Raw genomic sequence first — 9,301 nt, 5'->3', positions numbered from 1 at the left:
TTTGTCATTTTTAATTAACAAATACCTCCAAAGGTTGAAGTTTCTAAAATTATCCATTAAATTCTGACAATAAAATAAAAATCCAAATTCTTCCTAAAAAGCTATCTTTAGTTAAGTGATCTTTAGTTAAGAGTTCGATTTTTCACATTTTTCAAGGTAAATTAAAAAAATTGTTTAATAGAGGAGGTACAAAATAAATGTATACAAACCTTTTTTCAGACGACATGGGCGGACTTCGCCTTTGCAACGGCCCTGGAAAATTTGGAGTATATGTTTGGGGGACGAGCTTTTGAGAAATATCCTGCTCTTCAAGCATTGAAGAAAAGGATTCACAGAATACCGGCCATTGCTGATTGGCTGATTAGGCGCCCATTCACAAACAGCTAAAAAGCTAAAAACGTGTGGAAAAAAGATGACCAGTACTCCAGTATATATATATGTACGCTGGCATCGCTACGTTGGTAAATGTTCGATGTTATACGTGTCGTAAAATGTAACAGTTCTACTTAAAAAAAAAAAAATTTCGTTTCTATGAGTACGTTAAAAGTTTAACTATAAAATGTCTCATCCGAGCTGTGCTCCTTTATGTGAAGGTATTATTGTGTGTAATATTGTGAATTACGACTTTTCCTCTCCGATATTCGTGAATTGAATCACGGTCAACTCAGCTTGAATTAAAATCCTAACTAAAATCGTCACCAACAAATCCGATGGTCCCGTGCGCTAGACACACCCATCCTTAGCTTTCCTCCGAGACAGCATCGTCTCCCAAGACAGTTCTGATTTCACATCCTTCGAACGGTCAATATCCTTCCACCGGGTAGGACACACCCACAGATCAGTCACTCATTCATCTCGTACATACGCACCAGCGTAACTGCCTTCGTTATAAGTTGTTGGAATAAACGGTGAAATATAACTTACTATACTGTGTCATATTCATTTAACCACCTCTTATCTTAACCGAAGCAGGGGAACGACTACTTCGCGGCGTCGATTCACCGAATCGTAGCGAGAATTTACGCCTCTCGCTACTGCGACTGCGTCTCTCCACGAACGGTCGTAACACATTGATCGACAGAAGTACTAAACTCTAATAACATAAATTTATATATTTTCTATTTCCCAGCCACCAGTTTTATAGATTTTTCTATCTTCTGTACTACTTTTATCCCTTTTATTTTTTCTTACATGAGATTATTGTAAATTTAATATCATTTGTTCGCAAATTTGTTATTTATCTTTCCTTGAATTTGAAATTTCGCGCTTCAATGTTGTGTGTTGTTCGACGTTTTATCGAACGATGTTTATCGAACTAATTTATGAATACATACATAATCATTAAAGAATCTATAAACCTTACTAGTTTGTTTTTACTAAGTTTTGTTACAGAAAACATGTTCTCATAAATTTTCAACTTTAATTTATGGAAATTTATTAACCTTAAACTATAAAATCATTCAATGAGTCTTTCCCGATGTTTTTATGTAGTCATAATTTCACATATCAGCACAGCTCCACCAATAGGATAAGAGTTACGTGGAAGCAACAGGGGGAAGAAGAACATATATTGATCTAAAGGTTATTTTTGTCTCATTCAAGTTTCTGTTAACCGGCTTGGAAATTTCCTGTGCTTGTTTCGACTTTGAAGTCTTAAAAAAAAATTGTAAGTAAATAGTATATATATAGTATATATATCCCGAGTCAAAGTTTCTCTTTATAAATAATAAACCGTTTAAAAACTATATTTTGTATGTTTTTTCCTTATTCATAATTAAATTATAAATATGAAATACTTCTACAGAAAGCCGACATCCTTCAATTAACCGAACAGCAGATGATTTAAAAATTAGTAGTTGAAAGAAATAAATGTTATTACATGTTCATAATTGATCGATAAATTTAAGTATACAATTAGAAAATGTTTCTTCTTTATTGATAACTAAATAATACAGATAAGATACAAGATACTTGTACGAAAAGTCGGCGCGTCGTTCAATTAACGGAACAGCAGAGGATTTGAAAATTAGTAGTTGAAAGAAATAAATGTTATCATATGTTCATAATTGATCGATAAATTTAAGTATGCAATTAGAAAATGTTTCTTAAGTTTGGAAGAATATATAATCATGCTGAATGTTTTGTAGTTACGAAAGTTGTATACAAACATACATTGTACATACGACTAGTAATGGTACTAAATTACTGTTAGAGGGTCTTGGGTGTATAGAACCATATGGTTAAATTAAATGCTAGAGATAACGAATCGTGCGAATGTAATTAATATTTTGAAATGCGTTGTTTGCATTAATTGATAGTTTTCTTATAAACTTTTTTATAAACAATTTCATTGCTATAGAAAAAAGATAAATGCCGGTAATATGTCTATCCTACTTAAATAGAAAGTGCAATATTTTGTTATAATATTTGGCGCAAGTTTATACATTATTACATCCAAAAATAATATTCTTTTTATATCTAAGCTATATTAAAATATAAAGATACAAATAGCTATGCGAGTAGTTAGTAGTTGATGCTTTTTACTTAAATTGTCTTATACTTCATAATTTGTAATAATATAATTCTTGTCATCAATGATTCTTTGTTTTTACTTTGTATATATTATACTTCCAGGAAGATCCCGCTCTATAAATTGACTTACTTCCCAGTTACGGCATTGGCAGAACCAATCCGTTCTTCTTCAGCTATGCTAGTATTCCATTTGAAGATGAACGTATCAAAAAGGACGTCTGGCCAGAAATAAAGCCCTGTAAGCTTAAAATTTAAAGAAATTCTGTTTCTTAAATCTCATCTTTCCTAATTTAACTAAAGTAGCTAAATAAAGTAGAACACAATTATGCAGAGTATAACAGAGATTATTGTTTACTCTCCATTGCTCTATAAGATATGTGGGAGAACAATAGGTATTGTTAAGGAGACAATGCCCTTTGTTTGCTGATAAATTATCAATAAATTAAATTATATCTTTCCAAAACAGATAACAGGAAGCTAGATATTTAAGAAGCATCATAATCTGTTTGTTCGATAGAATCTTTGATTCTATTAGTTGTATGTTTTTAGTGACTCCTTATGGCCAGCTTCCTATGCTCGTAGCTGATAGAAGGAAGGTTGCTCAGTCTACAGCTATTTGCCGTTACTTAGCCAAACAATATGACTTAGCTGGAAAGACTGACTGGGCAAATCTTTATATTGATGCCACTGTTGATACTATTCATGATATTCGTCATAGTGAGTATCCAGTGCTGTTTTGCATAAATCTTATGAGAATCTTGATAACAGATAGTACATATCTGTTCAGGTATTTATTAGTTGAAATCCGATTTAATATTTGATTTAACCGAACGATACACGTATGTCAACAATACAAGACAAAGGATTAAAAAGGATTGTAATTCTATCTTCAGTATCATTTAAATTTCGCACAACACTGTATTCAAATTAGTATAACATTAGCGAATAGTATTTAACTGCAAACAAATTTTCAGAAATTGCCGCCTTCCACTATGAGGAGGACGAGAAGGTCAAAGCTGCAAAACGCAAGGCTGCTGAAGAGACGCTGCGTTCATTTTAGAACGTTTGGACCAGCAAGTGAAGGAAAATGACGGCTACTTCTACGATGGTACTCTCTCTTGGGCTGATTTAACATTCGTTGCTCTGCTCGATTATTTGAACTTTATGTACAAGTCTGATCTGATCGAGAATTACGAGAATCTGAAGCTGCTGGAGAAAAAGGTCCTCCTTCTGCCCAAGATCAAAAACTGGATTGAGAGACGCCCAGTTAGCGAATTCTAAACTTCACGATTGCTTATGGTTTTATAAGCGTTTAAAGATTGCGGTCTTAGTGTGTTGAGAGAATGAAGAACGAATCGTGTTGATGGAAGTTTGTATGGAATATACTGATTGCTTTTAACATTCATTAGTTCCAGTTATTACCGATATTTTTGTCATTTAGTTAGGGTTTTCCCTTTAGATTACGTTGTGATAGAGAACTATTATTTGTGTATTCCTACAGAAACATACGAACTATATAAACTGTTGACACGATGTTGTGCTTTTGTATTATAGAGATAATAATAAAACCATCAAACAATCATTAATTATGTTTTTTATTATATTCATTAAGAATTGAAGATTACCTCCTTGGTGATCTTGATAATATCGTATTTTACAAATGTTGAACAAAAAAAAATGTATGATTATTTTATTCAATACGTTATGAGGGTTGCTTTAGAAAAAATACGAGTTACATATTTCTTTGAAAAAAGCATGATTTTTATCGATACAATAATGTTCTTCTGTTATCGCTTTAAAGTTGAGTACTTCGTTGATTACACGAGAGAACTCGCCTACAGCAAACAAGATACGACCGTGTGTAAAGTAATTAATCTGTTTGCTCGTTGCTAGCTACACATAAGGCTTGCGTAAAAAAAATATGCATTTCAGTTCAGGCGGAGAATTATGTAGGAAGTCATTTTGTCGATCAATAACTTAGTTAATAAAAGATCAAATTTTCATGTACATAAATGTAAGTAACGTTCAAGTATTAATCATTACATACAATTTTTGTATAATTCGATATCTTGGTCACTTACATCTTACAAATGATATATAGATAATATTTATGAGATACATTGGAGCTATCTTTTAGTTAACGCCATTTTTTCTTGTTTTCTCTGTACTTTTACTATTCTTCCAAAAATATCAAAGGATCGATGACTTCAAATTAAACTAGAATTGCTTCGGTATATTGTCAATCAATGGCTATTTGTATTCACATCTATATCAAAGGAAAACCGATTGCAAAATTAATTACCCTTGCAACTCCGCAATCTGAAACTATGTGTGATCGACCTTGAAGATGACAAATCTCAATGTTTGAAGTAGTACAAAAAGATGATAATTTAATTTCGCTTTATCAAACTGTACAAAATTTGTATACACATACAGAAAAAAACGGAGTTCAAACATTAATCAACATGAATTATCGGTTATTATTGCTGAGTAATTATTAGGATTAGAGTTTTGGAGTATCGATCGTATCGAGTTTTAACTATCGGTTTCCGCAATTTATTGTTTTTCTAAATTATCTCTAAATGGTATCAGTTTTTGAATATTTTATAGTTTACACTCCAACATACTGACGTAAGCTATCGAAAATAATTGTAAATTATGCAATATCATTGTTTTTATATTTCATAATCTAAATTTCAATCTATTTTTTGTATTTAACATCCCTTTTTTATTGTTCGTGTTCCGTCTTGTACGTTCTTCAAAAAATCTTAATTTTTTTTTGGATAAAATCTTGTGTGAATTTACAAAAAATACGATTCTTCGTTTAATTTTTTTCCCTTATTGTCTTTACATATTTGGAGTTTAAACGCGTTATAAGTACGTTTTTTTTTTTAACATGATTACGTAGAATTCTTATTCTGAATAAATTATTTGTTTCCGCTTCATAACTATTTCTAAATTACAGTGCATTTAATCCTGAAATGCACAGTAACATTTTATACTTTTTACGTTCTAAGGAATTTTCAGGATCGGTTAAAAATTAAATTACAGTAATGCTAATACTCAATATTAATGTCAGACGTGGATACTTCACTGTTTTGTATAATAATTTGTTATCTTGGCATCGATCAAGGTATTTAATATAACAGATTAATAAGAATTTTAATTAATCCTTCTTCTATAGTATTCACCGTTCTTTTCGAGCTCGTACCATTTCAAATAGACTTTCGAATAGATTTCAAAGATTTGTCTGTTCAAATAAAACGCGATCTTTTTTATTTCCCTATCAGTCGTCCCGTTACTGTTCCGTAGTTTCCAACAGATTGCAGATTCGTTTAAAAAACATTTGTAACGAAAAACAAACCCACTCGCAGAAATGTTATTCAATATCGCATTTATAACTTTCATAGACATCCTCCTCTCATTGCTATCATTGTAAACAGATTGAAACTTCGTTTGCAAACACTCGCGATTAAAAAAAAAAGAAGAATTAATCTTAAACAATTTTATCTTGTGTTCCATTTATAATTTTCATAATTGTCTTCCCGACGTTGTATCATTTTAAATGGCTTTTTCTATCCATCTATGTTGCAGCGAGATCAACGGTCCTAATTACTAAATTGCACGATGTGTTCATACAAATTCACTTTTTATGAACGCGATGAAACGAAATGAAACCTAAGTAGAGATTTGTTTTCTCATCAAGTATAACGAGTTTTATACTTTGGATAGATTGCCTCGTTGTGAGAAGGTCTTAATCGTTTATAATTGCGATTAAGTAATTGCAATAAGTCATATTTTTAAGAAACGTTCTCACATGCTGTCACACCCTCTAATTAGAAAAGGATCATGAAACATTCGGTTTATGATATTATTTGTTTGTAAATCTTCCTGCTTCCGGAAACTTTTTTAAATATGAAAATATTTATATACGAAATTAAATATTTTTTTCAATATCAACACTTCTTGCGTTTATGTTGTCCTAGTCAGAATTATATTATTTCGTGTATCCTGTTGCTTTTTATATGATAGTCCTCCCGTTGGTCACGGATTCGTTATCAAGCCTGAGGCCCTCGTCACTAGTGTAACTATCGACAATAAAGGTACCCCACGCGCGACCGGACGATGGAGAACTTCTACGCAGAACCGCTACCTCCCGCGAGCCCTTCCCGGGAGGGCGCCACGAGCTCGGACTCCGAGATTCAGATATATTATTATATATATTATATATACTATTGTATCTATATAATATATGTATTTATATCTATAAATATATGTATAAATATATCTATTTAAAAAAATAAAGTTGACCTTCATATATCGCCAATAATATCGCGTGCGTAAAAAGAAACTAATTACATTTAATTCTTTTTTTACATTTATTTATTTTTTATTATTATTTTTTTCACAACTAATTACATTTAATTATTACATTTATATACATTTAACCATTATTACATACATTTGCATACATTTAATTATTATTTTTTTCATAATTATATCTCGTTTGAAATATTTTTCGACATAATTAATTGTTTCAAAAACACATATTCCAGCCTTCTAAATGATTTATTTTGCGTATTATACGAATTATTCCATCTATAAATAAATTGTTCTCTCTACACACAAACACGCACACAGTCTGTTAAGTACACGAGTTAATTGTAACATTTTTCTCGATAAGTTGACAGAGCAAGGAAAATGAGCGACGAACATACCTACAAACTAATCTACTTCAATGCCCGTGGTCGTGCCGAACATATACGGTACATATTTGCATATACTGGCATCGAGTATACCGAGGAGAGGATCCCCGAAGAACTCTGGCCTGAATACAAGGATTGTAAGCGTGAAGAATCGATTTTTACTTTCATCGTTCAACTCTCAGATATCTACCATTTACTCAAACTTTTCTGTATATAAAACTTTCGTTTCACGTGCAGGCTAAACTTACTTAAAGTAAAATTTCATACGGAATAAAGTCGAACTTTTCATTAAGTTTTGCTTCCGTAATATCGTGTTTATCGAATACCAACTTAATTCACTTACGATTCTCGAATTTTTGTGTTGCAATCTTTATTGTTTTCAATGAATCGAAGCATTTCGAATATTTTGAGAAAACCGTAAATAGGTGACTTAAAATAGGAATACAAAAATACTTCTACGTTTCTCGTTAATTTAAAAACTTTTTAGGACTTGTCGGAAAAAAAAGGATAAGAAATTGAAATCAGTTCGGAAATGAACAAGAACATAGCTAAAAAGTCGAAAGAACAAAGCAGACATAAAATTCGATCTTCCGTTGCGACATTTCTATCGTAAATAGTATAATAAAAGTTTTACGCAGCATAGTCTTCGATATAATCTTATATGTCGCTTGCAGATAGAGAAACAAAAAATCAACGTAAGTCTGTAAATCAATCCTGTCGGTGTAAAACACAAAATTACGTTCGCAAGAGACATTCGATTTATATTCCTTGCATTTCAATTTTCATTACAAGAACCGTGTACATTTTCTAATATTTTTTCCGTGTCTGGTATTATCTTTTATCCTTGATTTTAAAAACTTTAGGTTCTTCCCAACAGTCAAAAACACGCGATACCCTGTCCATCGTAATCGTAAGAAAAGAAAAAAAGGAGAAAGAAGACATTTCTGTATTTCTTTACTAGACCATGTTGATTAAAACCGAAATGATTTCGATTCATCTATTCACAAGAACGCAACGGCCTCGGAAGCTGTGTTGTGATTTCCTATCGATCGTTTCCTTCTACACAGTGTTCATATTTTTATGTATTTGTTGAAATTACAATCAATTCTCGCGTTGAGAATTTTCAGTAATTTTTCTGACGTGGCGCAGTGACATGGCTGTTTATTTACAATAAGTTAATACTTATTATAGATAGGTATAATTTATAAGTATTATAAGTAAGTGCATATGCTTAATTTGGATAATTAAATGAATCTGACGTTTAGGTCTAGCGGGTAGTGCCTCTTCAGCCTGCGAGTCTGGTCCGTCGTATCGAGTAGTCCAGTGATTAGGGGGTTTCGGTGTTCGTTGATTCTTTTGCTGTATCTGTCGCTATATTTTGCTATTTCCTCTTTGACGGTGGGTATCTTGAGGTCGCGGTGTATTGTTTCATTGGTTACATACCAAGGTGCGTCAATTAGGGATCTTAGCGTTTTCGATTGAAAGCGTTGGAGTATTTCAATGTTGGAGTTACTTGCTGTTCCCCATAGTTGGATTCCGTAGGTCCAGACAGGTTTTATTACGGTCTTGTAGAGGGTAATTCTATTCTGTATATTTAGTTTGGAGCGTCGGCCCGTGAGCCAATAGAGTTTTTTTAGTTTGCCCTTTAGTTGCTTCCTTTTATCTGAGATGTGTGTCTTCCACGTTAGTCTCCTGTCCAGGGTCATGCCCAGGTATCGGACTGTGTCTCTGCTAGGAACTGTTGCATTGTTGATGGTGATCTGGGGGCAGGTTTGTTTTCGGAGCGTGAAGGTTACATGTGAGGATTTCTTTTCGTTCACTTTGAAGCCCCATTTGTGAAACCACTTTTCCATGGAGTCGAGACATCGCTGGAGAGTGGATGAGGCTATTACCGGGTCTGCGTGGGAAGCTAATAGCGCTATGTCGTCTGCAAATGTCGCTATTGTTATATCGTTTGATATAGGTAGGTCGGCAGTGTAGATGGAGTACAGTAGGGGTCCGAGGACACTACCTTGGGGTATGCCGGCTTCTATTGGGAATGTTGCGGAAGTGGCGTCTAGGTA

General features: G+C 32.9%; 1 pseudogene; it reads left to right on the top strand.

Annotated features, from left to right (window-relative positions):
- The first annotated feature begins 2,634 nt into the window (after positions 1 to 2,634).
- Positions 2,635 to 4,118, top strand: LOC117238162 (annotated as a pseudogene).
- The last annotated feature ends 5,183 nt before the right edge of the window (positions 4,119 to 9,301 follow it).

The sequence above is a fragment of the Bombus vosnesenskii genome, unplaced genomic scaffold (assembly GCF_011952255.1).
Source record: "Bombus vosnesenskii isolate JDL3184/JDL3185 unplaced genomic scaffold, Bvos_JDL3184-5_v1.1 scf7180000013439, whole genome shotgun sequence".
Lineage (NCBI taxonomy): Eukaryota > Metazoa > Arthropoda > Insecta > Hymenoptera > Apidae > Bombus > Bombus vosnesenskii.
This window is presented reverse-complemented; position numbering and strand designations above follow the sequence as displayed.